Genomic DNA, 18,490 nt, shown 5'->3' with positions numbered 1-18,490 from the left:
AATACATACTTATTTGTTTGCAGCAGTTGTTTCTAAGACGACGTGTTGGTGAGGCGATCAGCACCACTCCTTTTACGCGAACGCAGATTCGACTGCTATACTGTGTGTGTTAGGCATAGTAAACCGCGTAACTATTTTATATTTTTTGTTGACCTGAATTTGAAAAATCCACAAAAAATCTGTTCTATTTGTAACGACCCATACATCAATATATCGTGTACTGAGGAAACGGGACCAATTTTTAAAAGCTTAGCACTATTGCAGATGTCGGACTTAAATGTACGCAATTCTTAAACCTTGTTTTAAGTGTTTATGAGTTTTTAACATCAAATAATTTCGCAGAACGTTAAAAGAGTTGATTCGCCTAGGCGACCTAAGCGTTTCCACGTAATGCGAACGCGCCTACGCAAAGAAACTGTTATTGTTATGGTGTGACAGAAAGACTGTGATTCGCCGACATACCACGTGACTACCAGCTGAGCTCCGGTTTGTGGTGGGGAGCGGCGCATGCGCATTGAAGGTCGCAGCACCAAGCCGCCTGCCGTCAGTCTGTCTTCAGAGCTCGACGTGGTTGGAAGTATCAGACAACTGCTTGACCCCCAAACAAATAAACGCTCTTTATCCTCTTTGTTTTCTATTTCTGTTGAGAAAGCATTGTTGGCACCTGTGGTCTGAAAACATTTTGAATCAGTCTTGAAGAGCGTCGCTGGGTGAGCGTTGATTTTTGTGCTGTGCGGGCAACTGGCGGCCATCTTTACTGGGGAAGCGATCGTTACTCGCAAAGCTTGTAAGAACTCTTAATGAAAGAGGAGTTTCATACACACAGGAGAGCAGAACTACGCTTTTAAGTATCCAGAAGGGAATAATTTCGTAACTTACGTCGAGGGGAGACAACACGAACAGCAGGTAAATACAACACTGATATTTTAAACATATCTTTTATCAGAATTTCATTCAACTACGTGCAGTACATTATTTATATTTGCAGTTCATGCAGTATTTACGTCAGTCCATTGCATTAGCTTTTGCGATTTGTTACTGTTAAAGCTTGACTTTCGTGCATGGAACTTCTACAGTATTGTTTCATTGCATTTACATACTCGTATATATTGTGATCATCCTGTATTTTATATCCAATGTTTGCGTCAACCTCGTTTCTGAAGTAGGTTTGTTGTAAATAAGAAACCTAGTTTTCTCATATCTTTAGTTGTAACAATTCCTTTATCCGTATGTAGAACCAGGTCAGTGGACTGTTGACAGGAAATGTTCCTTGTTCAGCTGATTGCATGGTCAGCAGCCGCGTTGATCAGAAAGCGGTCCAAGTATATTGAGCAAGTGAACTATCGTACTTCAATAAAATCATGTGACTTCCGTTCCTGCTGACATTCCAAAATACATTCTTAAACATTAATATTCTTTTTTCTGTCTGGTTATGGAGGATAAAATTCAACATAAACAATGGCCTAAGAAGTCAACTCCAAACCATCCTGCGTTGCTATGATCAAGACCGTAATTTAAGAAAAATTTGTTTTCTATCAGACACGTAGTGTATTTGAAGAATTGTTCAGGTAACCTATTTACTAGCGTTACAAAATTAACTGATTTACTCTGTCTGAACATGATGAGCCTTATTATTATTGGTTCAAGGTCACAAGTAGCGCTGTGCCTTTTGTTTTTATTATGTTGTTTGCCCGTTGTTGATTTCTACATTACATTGCTGTTAACGTAATGCGTTTTGGATGATCTCTGGATGAAACTGTATTCCGCGGCTAGAGAATATTAAATGCATTGGTGTTCCATCTAGCGTGCAAGTGCGGAATTAACCGTTTGGCGCTAAACGCAATTTTTGCCTAATGTGATCGCTCACGTCCAGTAACTTAAATGTTATTTTCGTGTTCTTCGTTTTATCTCGCCTATAATTTAGCAGGTAGCGAGTCATTTCACAAAACTCATAGCAATTCGTTCGATGTACAGGTTAATTTCCAAGTACTAAATGATGGTTTGGTTTTCAGAACAACACACAAATGTGCGTCGAAAAGCTAGATTAAGATGTAGAAACGATACTATGTATTGCAGAGGATGAGCGCACTTAGAAATTACGTCCTGCACAGCTTGTATCGTAATTAGTATGTTAACTGCTGTCTTTTTTACGGCGGAAGTCATAGCAGTAGCAACATTAAATTAAAGCCGTGTAGACTTTGTGAAAACGTGTCATATTTGTTATTAGATGCTTTCGTAATTCATCAGAAAACGTGTCATATTTGTTATTAGATGCTTCCGTAATTCATAAGAATGTTTGGGTTTGTGTATACAAAGTTACGTTAACGCTAACAGGCCATTTTTAAGCCTGATAACCATACAGCTATGTAGTAGGTTTTAATGTTACTAGTACCGTATATACATAAGCCGAGTGTCCTGTGTGAAGTTATAAATATCCTTGTATTGAAGTGTTAAAAACATCAGCTGAATATTGTTAAGAGGGACAACTTTGGCTTTTCTGCTAAAAATATAATGAAGTTATCTTGTAGTAATTCCCATAATTATTCATGTGAACAGATTAGCACTAGGTGTAATAGGGTGTTTGTGGGTAATCCGTAGGGGACTCGTGTGGAATGAAGCACTAACTGGCTGTCCACAGTGAGCACCTGCTTTCTTGCTCTTAAATGAAGCAACACACATATGAGCATCGAACCACATGACACCCCAAAACCAAACTGCCTAACCTTAAATGAAGTAACACAGTTGTTTATTCTGAGATAATATGTCCTATGTATCGATACTGTTTCGTTGTTCAATCGCATCCTGCTAGAGCGAAGGCCCCGCATGCTTCACAGAAGTATTTTTCAGCGGCAAATTCTGCAAGAGGGGTAGACTGAATCGTTGTCAAACCTTGAAGGCTGCCCATCACGATGGGATTTGAGTAATTAATGAGAAACGGTTGCTGTCTACAGATTTTAGAAAAAAAAAACGTTTCCATTGTTTTCACAGCTGGTGATAAGGAATTTGACATATAATTAATTCACTGCACCTGCAAAAATACTGAGCTCCATAGGCTCATCGTTAACCGATATTTATCCACAACGTACGATTGTAGACAGGATGTCAAGTACAGGAAAACACTAAGGACAAAACGTGCCTGTACATACAGGGTTATTACAAATGATTGAAGCGATTTCACAGCTCTACAATAACTTTATTATTTGAGATGTTTTCACAATGCTTTGCACACATACAAAAACTCAAAATGTTTTTTTAGGCATTCACAAATGTTCGATATGTGCCCCTTTAGTGATTCGGCAGACATCAAGCCGATAACCAAGTTCCTCCCACACTCGGCGCAGGATGTCCCCATCAATGAGTTCGAAAGCATCGTTGATGCGAGCTCGCAGTTCTGGCACGTTTCTTGGTAGAGGAGGTTTAAACACTGAATCTTTCACATAACCCCACAGAAAGAAATCGAATGGGGTTAAGTCGGGAGAGCGTGGAGGCCATGACACGAATTGCTAATCATGATCTCCACCACGACCGATCCATCGGTTTTCCAATCTCCTGTTTAAGAAATGTCGAACATCATGATGGAAGTGCGGTGGAGCACCATCCTGTTGAAAGATGAAGTCGGCGCTGTCGGTCTCCAGTTGTGGCATGAGCCAATTTTCCAGCATGTCCAGATACACATGTCCTGTAACGTTTTTTTCGCAGAAGAAAAAGGGGCCGTAAACTTTAAATCGTGAGATTGCACAAAACACGTTAACTTTTGGTGAATTGCGAATTTGCTGCATGAATGCGTGAGGATTCTCTACCGCCCAGATTCGCACATTGTGTCTGTTCACTTCACCATTAAGAAAAAATGTTGCTTCATCACTGAAAACCAGTTTCGCACTGAACGCATCCTCTTCCATGAGCTGTTGCAACCGCGCCGAAAATTCAATGCGTTTGACTTCGTCATCGGGTGTCAGGGCTTGTAGCAATTGTAAACGGTAAGGCTTCTGCTTTAGCTTTTTCCGTAAGATTTTCCAAACCGTCGGCTGTGGTACGTTTAGCTCCCTGCTTGCTTTATTCGTCGACTTCCGCGGGCTACGCGTGAAACTTGCCCGCACGCGTTCAACCGTTTCTTCGCTCACTGCAGGCCGACCCGTTGATTTCCCCTTACAGAGGCATCCAGAAGCTTTAAACTGCGCATACCATCGCCGAATGGAGTTAGCAGTTGGTGGATCTTTGTTGAACTTCGTCCTGAAGTGTCGTTGCACTGTTATGACTGACTGATGTGAGTGCATTTCAAGCACTACATACGCTTTCTCGGCTCCTGTCGCCATTTTGTCTCACTGCGCTCTCGAGCGCTCTGGCGGCAGGAACCTAAAGTGCGACTTCAGCCGAACAAAACTTTATGAGTTTTTCTACGTATCTGTAGTGTGTCGTGACCATATGTCAATGAATAGAGCTACAGTGAATTTATGAAGTCGCTTCAATAATTTGTAATAGCCCTGTACAAGTTCCGTAGACATTCGTGTCAAGAAAATACACTCCCTTCAAAACTTTGGAAATCTACTTTTATTGACGTCTGTAAGGATAAATGCCTTTACTAGTACATTGTTCGACTAGTTACAGAGGAACGTAACTTGAGACAAAGACATCGTGTCATTCGTTCACATACATGCACCTTTTCATCCTTTAGCTTTTGTAGTTACATTTAATGAAAAAGCGGTTCGCTTGGGTTTGAAAGAAACTCGCTACGATTCTGAATTTGCCATATCTAAGGTTTCTCATATTGGTAGTCATTAATCAGCGAAATTATATCTTCTGCTGGGTAAAGGTTTCTACATTTTTCCATGCATTACTGCCTTCCACGATAGGTAGGACTATCCGTGCTTCTCCAGCATGTTTGTTTACTTCCACCTGTCCATGTTTCAGTTAATCATAGTTTTATTTCTTGGAATCCGAAACAACTTAATTAGCCCATCTTCCATTTACGCAACTGGCTATACATCTGGAGTTTCAGACTCCAATTTTCCTTAAACATTTGTTTCTTTACCTGTCTTTTCTATGTATGTATGTTCGCTCCGTATCTCCTTGTAAACCACAAGACCAATTTCAGCCATACTTGGCACACATATCACTTATTGCCTGGAAATCATCTGCCTATCAAAGATGTGAGGGTGGAGATAGTCAACGACGCACGAATACTCATACTTTAGTCAACCAGTATTTGAGAATGAGCGCACTTACAGACTTGCAACAAACTTCACACATAATTTAGAACCTTAACGAAACTTCTTCTCGCTGATGACTCCCACAATGATGAAAGGAAAAAAGTTCATATCTTACTACATTTCCTCATGTAGTAAAACCGCCACATGAAGCATGACGTCTACTACTTCTTTACTTCTGACTCTATTCACAAGACATTTCGCATACTGTAGCTACATATACCATATGTATCTGCAAAATTATATTATTGTACAGCGCATAGTTCAGGAGAGATGACGTCATCATTGAGCTGCATGAAAATGCTAGAGATGCAGGTTAAACGTGCGTACAAATACGTGTGGAATATGTTAAATATATTTAGCATGTGCGTACCCGGACAAAGCTACGGGTAAAAAGCTCATCCTAAACTCATGGAACGATTGTAGCCAAATTAGGTACAAATATTAGTTACAATCTGGAAAGAAATACTGTGGAGGTAAGAACCACCAGCCCCTGCTGCGGTGAGCGTGATAACGTGGAGAGATGGAGCAAGAGTAGATGGACAGTGAGAGAGGAGGAGGAGGAGATCGACACAGATAGGGGGAGGAGAGAATGGACAGTGAGAGAGGAGGAGATGAACAAAGAGAGGGAAGATGAGGAGATGGACAAAGAGGGGGAGATGGACACAAAAGGGAGGAGAAGAAAAGGAAGAGGTGAGGGGATGACATGAACGGAGACATGAGGTGGAGCAAATTGATAGAGAGAGTGGCAGGAGGTGGACTCATAGAAGATTGGAATAAATACAGGGTGTACATAAAGTTCGGGAACACTTTCAATTATTTATGGTACCAGAACTAAACACTGTGCAGATGTCATACATATTGCATTTTGAAGAGGAACTCTGAAAGGTTTTTTTTTGTTTTTTTTTGTTTTTTTTTGTTTTTTTTTGGTTTTACAAACATTCGATATGCGAACTATGAGTGACCCAGCAGACGTCTATACGGTAATCGAATTCTTGCCATACCCGTCCCAGCATGGCATCGTCGACTACGGCAGTCGCTTCCCGTATTCTCTCCCGGAGCTCTGCTAAATCACGTGGTAGTGGCAGATCTTTAAAGTGTCCCCGCAGAAAAAAGTCACACAGAGTGAGATCTGGTGGTTGGGGAAGCCATTTCATGAAGTTGTCCCCTTCTGTAGCATGGCCGATCCATCGATGCGGCAGATCCGTGTTCAGGTACCCACGAACTTAACGATGAAAATGGGTTTGAGCCTCATCCTACTGAAAGATGAAGGGAGAGTCCGATTGCATTTGAGGCATCAGCCATTGCTGCAACATGTCCAAGTAGGAATATCCAGTGACAGTGCTCTCGGCGAAGAAGAACAACCCGTGCAGTTACCGACGTGGCAAGGCACAAAAAACATTTACCTTTGGGGAATCACGCTCAAATTCAATGCATTCGTGTGGATGCTTTGTACCCCAAATTCGACAACTATGCCTGTTCACTTTCCCATTAGTTTGAAAAGTAGCTTCGTCGCTAAAAATTAAGCGATCAACAATGACATCCCCGTCCTCATAGAATTGTTGCAACTGCGAACAAAACTCAGAACAAAAACTGTCATTGAAGCCATTTCGAGTTCACGGGATGCACGACGCACCGATTTCTTTGGACTCTTGATTCTCTCTCTTACTCGCTCCACATTCACTTCACTCACACTGGGACGTCCGCTTCTCTTTGCCGGGCACAAGCAACCCGTCGTAACGAATTTGTTGTGCTAGTGGTAAATGACCTTCCTTGTTGGTGGCATCTTACCATCCTTGGTTCTAAGCATCCGTTGAACAGCTGTAGGATACTTGTTTTTGTCGAACTCAAACAGACAGAAAGCTCACTCAGCACCTGAACTCGCCATGTTTGCATCTAGCGTTGACTATCGGCAAATTACCAAACTATGCTACGGCGGCATACATGAAAAAAAAAAAAAAGTTTCAGGGTTTCTCTTCGAAATGACATATGCACGATATCTGTACGATGTTTGGTTCTTGTGCAATGCATAATTGCAAGTGTTCCTGGACTTTATGTACACTCTGTACATCTACTGGAAACGTCGGGTACTCAGCTTGAGATAAAGTGAAATCAGTTCCTTGTAGCTCGAAGGAAGTTATTTGGAATTTTGTTGAAACTGAGCAAAAAGCTTATTTTCAAAATCTGCAAATCACAGATAGAATGAATGTTTACTAACCTAACAATATTACATGCGCAGTTTAATCTCTCTGCACATACACATTGCGCAGGGCAGTGAAACAACCCAAGGGAAATGTGGCCTGTATACTTTGTAAGAAAGAAATTATATGTGACGAATGGAGGTGATTATTATAGCTGAGAAGCAGGTATATTTGTTTCTTTTTAAAGACTCCTATCAGAATTCTTACGTCTTAATATGCTGCGTATTATCATACCTACCTTAGATCTCAAAAGAATTAGAAAAGAAATCGCGTCATGTTTACTTTTGGAGTTTCTAAATTATGATGGCGTTTCTAACTCGTATCTAGGCTTTAGAAATTATATGAATGCGTAATGTCTGTCCCAAATAACAGTTTTAGATATTGTAACGTCTTTCCACTTCGGTCGTATTTTATGAGAATTTGCTGATCTATTTTCATTCATTTAGGTATAAACCACTTACCTAGTTGCATTTTCGATTTAATAAATCCTCTATATCAAAAGCTTTTCGGCAGTCCATTTGAGTAAATACATAAACGAAATGTGTTTGCTGCGAGATGGTTTCTGCCTGGGGGCAGAATCGGAGTCATTCTGCATGTGAAGTTAGATTGTCTCTCATAAACGAATGGAAAGTCAGGAAATGTTGCGTCCGGGGCAAGGTTTTGTGTCGCCTCTCGCTGAGGCCATCGGATAAACGTAATGCACATGAGCGTTACGTAACGGCGAAAACCGGTTATACTCGGTTCTCGGGTTATCGTAGACTCCCGGCCGAGAAATCGACCAAAAGGCGCAGCTAGCCTTGTGTATTAGGCAGTCGCCTCCAGTTTCTCACCTGTCTGGTTTTAACGGGCAAATAATGGTACTGATGCATAATGAGCAGGCAGCGTTCAAAATACGAGTTACGTATACGCGTCTAATCAAATTAACTCCTTTGCTGTACCATTGATGGAAACATCTACTCTTTTTTTGCTTTTTATGGTACTGAACACAACTGTCACCATTACGAAGCAAGTTCAGCTCTGAATTTTAGCCGTTATATCTTTTTAGAACTACATTTAAAAGCTCATGTCACTGACGGTACATTCACTTTGCCTGATGGCGAATGCCCGAGGATTCAGTGATGAGTGCTCAACAGTAATAGGCTAACATAGACCCCACGCAAAAGTGCGTTTGCGTCATCTGCATTCTATTACTCGTCCTTTCTCCATTTCTTTCCAATACAACGTCCCCCTTACCAGTTCTTCTTGGCTAGCTTTTGTATCAAGTTTTTAATTCTTGGCAGTTACCAAGAATTCGTCTGCACTTGATGCTATGAAGTGAGAATCGTCCGGTTTGCCCTGGCGAATAAGAATCCCCGAGCCCTGTGGCGCCTTCATCTGCCAGTGGATGTGGTTTGCCACTGCCTTCCTCCGAGATTCGTGTGTTGCACCGCATGAGTACAGCCTAGATGACTATATGTTACAAGCGTGCTTCCGAGGCTCAGAATGTAGTACTGAAAGAAAGACGGAATGTTAAACTTGTTGCCCGAAAGTTGATTTCTTCTCCCTAAAGTCATGCTCTGCCATCTTAACTTTCCCATCCATCACAGTCATGCTCTGCCATCTTAACTTTCCCATCCATCGAACAACGCTGCATGAACAGTTATTTTATGTTCTCGAGCCATAAGCATCCGACAGTCATCTAGAATATAGCGAGTGACATGCACAACGGCTGTACGTAAGACTTTTACAACGTCATCGATCTTTATTTTTCGCTGCAAGCAGACGTTACAGATTTTATATCATCACCGTATCTGTATACCTCATTACCTCCGCGTATCGAATGATCTCCCCCTCAACAGAATTTTAAACCCTGATCTTTCCCTCTTGCTGCAGCTACTATTTCGTGCACTCATACTATACTCGGTAGAGAGGCAAGTTGTGTGTGTGTGTTTGTGTGTGTGTGTGTGTGTGTGTGTAATTCTCGCTTAGCAACGGAATTCATTGGACACTTGTTCGACCACGATCAGTGATGTGACCATCTTGCGTCGGTGATTTTCCTGTGTCTTTGTGTATGATGAATTGTTCCCCAACGAGGCCATAAGATATTAGTTTTAGCTAAATTCAAATAACAAACACACTTTGTTTATCTCAAGTCACGAAGATGGAACAGTTGAAAAGACGCTGAGAAGAGCGGCGTGATTTTTCGCCGAATGTGGTCAGCACTCGGATATTAGAGTGATGGCCAGTAAAAATGATGCATACAACAGTCGTTCAACACCAGAAAGTATCGCAGCTTATTTATCCATGGCGGTGATGTTTCATGAGTCAGTTCCCATATAGTTGGTTGGCATCTCCGAAGCATGCTTGAAACCAAGTTTCGCGTATATTCACGTGGGAGAGACCTCCACATTCAAATGCGTTGACAGCTGTTTCAAAGTGAAGTCCTTTTTCCATTGCAACTTCTTTTTGATACCATACATTTTCAATAGGCTTAGCTTCAGGCGACTGTGAGGGCTAATCCAATACCTAATACGTTTGGCAGTCCGTATCAAACATCTCAGATAAATGTGTATTGCCATCTGTGCATCTAAATTGTCGGTAAACACATTCAAGCTACGCAAAACCAATTGTGAGAAACACCCCCCAAATATGCTTTATGGAGACTGCATGCAGGACAAAGGTTCCGTATATTGGATTGTGAAAGAACGCGGTATCTTTTAACATTTGTCCGTAAAGCCGACCACGTTCTTAATCAACAACATATAAATGCTTCTTTATTGTGTGTTGACTTCTAAATCGGTTTTGGAATATGTATGGGCAGCTCGTATGTACATGTGCGGATTCTGAGGTTCCTCCCACATACGAATGATCGAGGGGCAGCAGCACCGACACACGACTGTGAGCTGTTTACGAACATCAGAAGTTTTGATATGGTGCGTGATCTTTCTACGATCTGTCACCACTTCATGTCTACTCGCTGTTATGGCATTAAAATAAATATGAATTAACTGTTCCAATACCACATTGCTTTACTAGCCTTGGTCCTATTGCTGCTGGGTATATCCTTGCCTTCCTCTGACGAGAGGATGTCACTCAAACAGTAGTTGAGAAATTTACTTATTAACTTTAATTGGTGTCGCTCGGAGGCTAATTGGTTAAGTGGCAGACCACAAATCCAAAGGTCTGATGTTCGATCCCTGTTTAGTTCTAGGATTTTTATTTGCACTTATCACTTTATTCATCTCTGACAATGTTAGTTACGAGGTTGTACAAGCTAAAATTGTCTCATGGCAAATTTCTTTACTTAATTCAATTACATATTTCGTCCATTAACAATCATCATCGGATTGATCTGTATCCTTAAACTTAGTGTGATAACGGCTACCAACAGTATTGTCGTGTTTTTGCATCTTGTGACGATGCCAATCATGGCTAAAAATTTTATTTGCGTCTTTTACTAAGTTTAAGAAGACATATCAGTCTGATGATCGTTAACGATCGGAAGCAGTAAATTAATTAAATAGTTAATGTGAAAAATTCAGAGTTGCACCAATTGTTACAACTGTTCAAAGTCGAAGGCGTACCGCTTCCTACTGGACCATACCTAGTAAAGCATTTGAGTGTTCAAACAAAGCTTAGAGTTTATGACGACTTTAGCGCTTTTTTACGTACTATTGCTTAGCTTGCAATATTCCAAATTCGAAAATCATTGCAAGAGATGAAAGTCGCACTACTGTAAAATAAAATAACATTCAGGAACTAACCGTGTATCAAACAAAGAAACTTGATATTTGTGTTCTGACTCGTTTGTCAATAATGTATGAGAATATCACAAGATAGTCGAAATGGCTTATGGATTTACAATCGCTAGGGAGAGCAGCGACACAGCCATCAGTAGATTTGAGGTGACCTTGCAAGAATGTGACGCACAAACTGTGTGCGTGGCATTGCCGAGGAATTAACTGCTTCCAGATTTCGGGACCTGGAATTGTGATGAACAGTTTACAATACTTATCTGGTGCTGCCTGGAGGTGAGATCCACTTCTTACATCTTGAGTCATTCGAAAGCGCGCATCTGGCGTTCAATTGGACAGTAGAGGTTGTTTTGCTCTGTGCTTGAGTTAAACTAGTTCCTTGCGCCTTACTGGCTATGCTGGACGTGGAATTAGCGCACTGAATTACCGAGTACAACATTTTGGGGGTGGAGGGGGACGAACAGATGGTTTTACACAAACATTTAACAAATGTAGAGGTTTTTCCCAATCTTCGGCTCAGGACACACGAATATCAAACAGTTGAAGTACGATGACACATAGAACACAGATTATTCGATTTAATGATTAGATAGCGCACACTACTTGCCTCACTTGGGTTAATTGACGACTGTAAAAGAAAGGGCATAATCCCCGTGATTACTGATCAGTCGCTAGAAACAAGAGGAATAAGACTTGACATTTTCAGTCTTATAGAACAACAGTAGTAATTACTTTTAACTTATTTCCCACCACCTGGGCCGGCTGAAGTGGCCGAGCGGTTCTAGGCGCTTCAGTCTGGAACCGCGCGACCGCTACGGTCGCAGGTTCGAATCCTGCCTCGGGCATGGATGTGTGTGATGTACTTAGGTTAGTTAGGTTTAAGTAGCTCTAAGTCCTAAGGGACTAATGACCTCAGATGTTAAGTCCCATAATGCTCAGAGCCATTTGAACCAACCCACTACCTGGGGGATCGGACGTGCTGTCTCTAAGTGGATCGCCATCGCCTTAGATACTTCGATCACAGAGGCAGTTCCTTGTTTTGAAAATATGACATCGCCAATCTGAAACCCATAACCCGACAGTCAAACTGCGTGAAATAAAGGTCCCAACGGCCGCAAAAGAAGAAAACGTTACAAATATGCAGCTGAAGCTATCGCATATGGCTCTCCATCCAACACTATCATACGGTACTTGTGAATTTACAACAGAAACGTAAGAAAGCGTGCAAGTCCGGCTTTAAAAGGCGTAGGAACGCATTTGCTTGATTGAAATCTCTTTGTGTCATCTATTTTACTGAATAAATCACTAAATAGTGCATAAGCATTGGTAGATGCATTGATGATATTGCTTCATGTGAAAATTATGCGAGTCGCTTTCACTCTGTTTATTAGATATGTTTCTAGCCCGTTTTTGTTCTGTTTCAGTCTCTACTGCCCAGAGAGTCTGTTTAAAACTTTATAAAATCTTCATACGAAAAAAAGTTTTCTTCTGGTAATTTCAACACAAAGTTTAAACAATTTGTGACAAAATGCCGCTGCATCTAATATCTTGCTGCAGAATCTTGTTTTATTGTTAGAGTCCTGTGCACAGTTCCCATCGTGGAATACTTCTTTAATTCCAAACTAATGCATATAAATAAATCACTAGCATCAGTGTGTTTTTACATTGAGGCTATATTGTTCAGTAACCAGATGTGCAGCGTTGCTAAGCCTGTGAACTTCGCTTCTCAGAATCTGTATCACAATGCTGTTGGCACATGGGCGTTCCTGGAACGCGACGTGCTCGCAACTTTAAAGGGGACATTTCACGGCAGACTGCACCTACCAGCGTACGGCCAATACATAGTAGAAGGCAAACCCTCGCCATCCCAATATGCGTCTGCTTTGCGTAACGAAGTCCTGTCCGTTTCCAAGGCTTTTCGTATGACGCTTTTCACTCCAAATACAATAAAATGCATGTTCTCCCTTTAGTTTTAACAGAATCATATAAAGTAATGAGGGAGATACGTAAAAATCATAGGACACCATTAATCTGCCCCACGTTTTAACAGTGTAGCATGCGGTGGTCAGTTTGTCAGCCGTAGCGTGTCAAGAAGCGTCTGGAATGGCTTCGACAGTACAGATGTTACAATTGCAAGGAAAACGACTAAGCGAGGGTATAATTCTACTTCATAGCTTTCATCATAACCGTGACAACAGATTAGAGGCTGAGGTAGCGAGATGGCGTTTACAGGAAAGCCATCTTTTAACAAACACTGGTCTAAACAACAAGAAAGAGGAAAAACCACTTCTGGACTACAAGCGTGCGCTAATAGTGCTGCGTAAATAAGGGCGTGTGCGTTAAAAATTAGAAAAAGAAATCACAGTTCCACGTTTATGTTTCATCATTTGACAGTAAACGCTGAACTTACAACGCCGTTAGTAATCTCTGTTCATTATGACAAACGCTACTACAAGCGATCATAGGATGAGTTACTTGATCGCACGTACATCGTGGCTTGTTGGCCGTATATGGAAGTTCTCCATTGTTCCTGTGGAACGATGCGCATGATTAGGTCACTCCCGAGATAAGAAGTGATATATTGTTGCACCTGTTTGCTGAAAGTACGAGCATTAAGCGTTAGGTTAAATTTAATTTTAAGAGTACCCGTTGTTTACATTTCATTTTTGGAAGCGTGAGTGCGAAGCTACTATTTGATTACATAGACCTGTTGGTGCCGCGATAATCATTAGAGCTCATGGGAAAGTCTGGTTGATTGTCGTTCTTATTGGAGGTGTTTTCACGTTTATAAAATCGGCAAATAAATAGGTATCCTGGATTTTGCTTTTAATCTGTATTAGTGAAAGCCTTTTGTATCGATACCCCACTTCCTTGTGATAGGTATTTTTGCCTTAGTTTTTAATAGATTATGTTGGACTGCTTTAGCTTCAGAATATATTTAAAAGATTACAACAAGAGTAACCCAAAAAGCTTGGCAGAAGATTATGATTGTAACCTAACATATGCCTCCGTCGTTGCTTTTACATATTGTCTACAAGTAAATATATAAAAATTGAGACACAGAAGATTTGACGTAACGCAAGGCTCAACATAAACTTTAATTTTCCATCTTTTCTAGAAAGAAAGCATTTCTTGTAATCTATTTGTCGCTCCCGATTAAATGGTTAAAAGCCATTTTATGCTTATTCCTGAACCGGATAAGGGAAGCAGAACTGAAAGATCAAGCGAAGCCGGGAATAGGACGAAATGCCCGCTCTCCAGTCTAAGAAAATGGTGAATGAGCACTTCGCTCAGTCTGTCACTGACCTTCCTGAAACAAGGATTCAGTCTTTGCCCTGTACGTCTTGCTAAAACTTTTGCGTTAAACACTAACTCACCATCGTCTTGTTGGAGGGGGAGTTATTCTCTTGCATTCGGGCGGTCTGTTCCACTGGTACAATTTGTGCCGTAGTTCAATGTGGGATCCAAACCACGAGGCAACCCGTCATTTTTCTTACACACAGAGCGCAATCCAAAGATCCAAGCCGTGTTCTCCTCCTTAGGGGCAAGATGTGACTGAAAATTATTCTAGGACGTCCCAAAGATCGAACATTAACTTGCATTAACCTTCCGATACTAACGAAGTCTCCAAATCACTAGCTTCATTTCAGCCTCCATCCTCCCCTCCCTCCCCCTCCCCGCTCCTCCCGTTTATAAGACGACCAGTTGTGTGAGTCGAATACCTGTGTGTACAAGCGCCAGGCGACGTCATGTTGTTCCCACGGCTACCGCAAGCGTGGGTGGCCAGTTGCACTTCAGATGCTTCAGCGTTGGATGCGCTCGATTGAACTGTCGACGTTTCTGTTTCGGCGAGGGTAGCCAAATAGCGTGTATGGCCTCAGGACGGCGACGTAGTTGTAACCCATGTCGCGACATGCGCCGCCCTCGCTGAAGCGGCAAGTTGTGTCGCCAGCGACGATATGCGCCCACGCGCTGCAAGGTAGGCGGATGCCAGCCGGGCTCGTGGGCGGTACACAACTGCCACGGGGTTTCAGATTAGCTCCGTGTAGGAACGCAGGACGTACGGCGTCAATTACACTTGACAGTGCTGGCGTCAGAACAGGCTTCTCCGTGACAGTAGCATTAAACGAGGATATCTTTAAATGTGAACGTTGGTATGACGGCACTGGACTTCGTGAAACATTGGCTTCGTATTTTGGAGGATGGTGGTTCCAATTCCCGTGTCTATCCTAAATCGCTTCAGGCAATTTTCGGGTGGTTCCCTACCCATTTCTGGTCCGAGCTTTTGCTTCGTCTCTAGTGATGACAATGTCGTCGACAGGACGGTAAATTACAATCTTCCTGTTACCATTCATCAGTGGCGTAGCGTGAGGGGAGACTTTGAGACTTAGTCTCCCCTGTGTTCGTGCTTAAAAAAGATCCAATAGTAATTCATAACAAAAATATAAATAACTTTCTGCTAAGAGCGCTAAATGCGCGAAGACATCAGTCTTGTAGCCCGCGCCGCACCCCGAGTATTGGTGTATTTGCCTGCTTGAGACTCGACTGCTCTCAGTCTCTGCCTCCCTTCCCTTACCTGGCTGTGTGCGCCTGCGCCCCCTCCACTTCCCATCTTCCACGAAGGCCGGTGCGCTGCACTTGCTAGCAGGAATCGAGACTAGTCTCTGCCGCTTCTATGCTGGCTTTTAACACGGAAGTCAACAGTCACGTGGTTTGTGTTCATAGTCATTCTTGTGTGATTTTAGTGCATATTTTCGTTGTGTCGCCAACATGAGTGAGCTAGAACTGAATACCTTATAGAATTTTTATTAAAAACGCCTTTTTCTAGATTAACGTACCGTACGAAAAAAAAGTGCGAATTGAAGGACAAACGACCTACTCCTATACTCAGTGTAGTTTTAAGTGAAGTCAAACAAAAACTCACTTTTCAGACAGCCTGGTACGAAAAGTATACTTGGCTGACTGCGAATGCAGTTAATAACAGATTATATTGTTATATATGTCTTCTGTTTGGTGGTGAAAGGGAATGGTGCAACGAGGGCATTTGTACAATAAAGAACTTTGACAGGAAAGCACCAAAGCATCAGATATCAAAACGTCACCTGCAGAACAAAGAATCATTTCAGTTATTGAGCAAAAGTAGAATTGAGCACGCCCTTTCTGAAGCCGCTCGCCTGACAACAATAAAATACAACGAACAAGTTGCATCCAACAGGAGATTATTGGCTTGTATTATTCAGGCAATTGTATTTCTTTGTAAACAAGAACTAGCCTTTCGCGGCCATCGAGAAGATGAATCCTCCAGCTACAAAGGTAATTATCTGGAATTGTTGGATTTACTAGCTCAAGGAGTGCAGTTAATCCACGACCATCTGTCATCATCTTCAAACTTTAAAGGAACTTCTCCAGATATACAGAATGATGTAATAGAAATAACTCTGGCAGTTAATGAGAAAATATCTGAAATTCAGAGCTGCAATTTCATTTCGATTTCAAACTGATGAAATATTAGACGTGTCACGCAAGAGTCAAATGAGTATAATATTCAGATAATGTATTGCAGACAAAATTGAGGACAGATTCGTTGGATTTTACGATGTTTCTGGAGATAAAACTGCTGAAGGTTTGTCAAACATTATTCATGCAGTATTGAAAGAATGGAATGTGGAAAGACAAGTGGTTAGTCAAACATATGATGGTGCTTCAGTAATGGCGAGCAGAGAGAGACGACTACAACAATTGGTGAAGCAGTTCTGTCCCTACGCGCTGTTTATTAATTTTTACGCACGCCAACTGAATTTGGTACTGTTATATGCCTCCAAAATCATACGACAAGTACGCATGTTTGTAAGCGATTTTACATCACTCCATTCGTTTTTCAACAAATCACCAAAACGAAGTGTATTGCTAACTGAGAAAGGATTTAAACTGCCACATGCAAGCAACACTCGCTTGAACTTTCATTCCAGGGCAGTTTCAACAATATCTAGTCATTTATCAGAGCTATGTAGTGTTTTTATTTATACAATTGATAATACAGACTCTCAGTGGGACCCAGAATCTTTGAGCTGTGCTGTGAGAATGAAACGACGGATGGATGATCCTACGTTTGTCTACTTGCTTTGTTTATGTTGTTCATTTCTTTAATGTTCTTCAGTCAAAATCTGCCAGTATAATTGCTTGCCACGACGAAATAAGAACTGTTTTCAGAAAATTACGAAAGTTAAGAACGGAAACATTCATTGATGAATGCATTAAATTCAGTTTATGTTTGAATGGCAACTTATCATTCCGTGACAGTCAAAAGACATCTCTCAGGGCACTAACTTACTAGATAATGGGTTTGCAAATTGTCCAGACGAAAGAAGATTTCAAGAGTTTCCCCAAATTCAATGAACTTTTGAACGAAAAGCATTTCCCGAACTATCAAAAAGAATTCCTAAAGTTGAAACTGCTTCAGTTATTAGAACAGCACCCTTTTTTCAAACAAGAACAACTTGAAAATGCCCCGTGTAGCATTTACGCTCATGTGAAAAAACACTTAACTCCAAGAATCCTCTTGAAGTACATTGCCAACATTGATTTAGACTCTGTTTATAAAGAAACAACGAAGTTCCTGCGTTTGGTTTTGACCCTACCAGCAACTACAGCAAGCAGTGAGTACTCTTAAACGAGTGAAGAATTATTTAAGGAATTCAATGTCCAACACCCGGCTGTCGTGTTGAGCAAGTTAGCAATAGAAAAGACACCACTTGAAGAGCTATCCAGTGGTCAGATCTTTGAAGACAGAGTTATAGACTCATTCGTGAAAAGAAAAGACGGGCGCATTGCACTTGTGTACAAGAAAATATAAGTGCTTCTTCTCTTGCTGCTACTAGAAATCTACAAATTTGTCATCGTTTTTTGAACAAGTTATTATTATTATTATTATTATTATTATTATTATTATTACTAGTGGCGGCGGTAGTGGTAGTAGTAGTAGTAGTTGTTGTTATTGTTTTATTTGATGCATTTTGTTTCATTTGTTTAAATTATTGTTTATTGTACTATTTTGTCTCCCTATAATAAACGTCGAGTCTCCTCAACCTTTACAACCACGCTACGCCACTGCCATTCATACGTATAAAGTTTGTATCTATCCCTTTTTGTAGATGCAGTGTCTGAGGGAAACCTTATTTTTGACATCCTAGACTTTTTCGCCCAAATCCATCGTTGAGTACCATCTTCCGTTGTTCCCTCAAGGACCTACTCCGTATTCTGAATACTGCGTACTTCGGCTGCATTGAAACCGTAAATGGAAGTTTACTAAACAAAGAAGTAACATAAATAAACCATGGTGCAAATGACCCGG

The 18,490-nt window shown here is 41.3% G+C and overlaps 1 protein-coding gene across 1 annotated transcript in view; it reads left to right on the top strand.

Annotated features, from left to right (window-relative positions):
• The first annotated feature begins 561 nt into the window (after positions 1-561).
• The window catches only part of LOC124787779 (inositol hexakisphosphate kinase 2-like), a 98,835-nt gene continuing 80,906 nt past the window's right edge, over positions 562-18,490 (top strand). Inside the window, exon 1 of the mRNA XM_047254675.1 lies at positions 562-906. The gene's annotated coding sequence lies outside the window, so the exon portion shown is untranslated. The remainder of the gene's footprint in view (positions 907-18,490) is intronic.

Source organism: Schistocerca piceifrons, chromosome 3 (assembly GCF_021461385.2).
Source record: "Schistocerca piceifrons isolate TAMUIC-IGC-003096 chromosome 3, iqSchPice1.1, whole genome shotgun sequence".
Taxonomy (NCBI): Eukaryota; Metazoa; Arthropoda; class Insecta; order Orthoptera; family Acrididae; genus Schistocerca; species Schistocerca piceifrons.
Note: the sequence above shows the minus strand (reverse complement) of the source record. Positions and strands in the feature narration are given on the sequence as shown.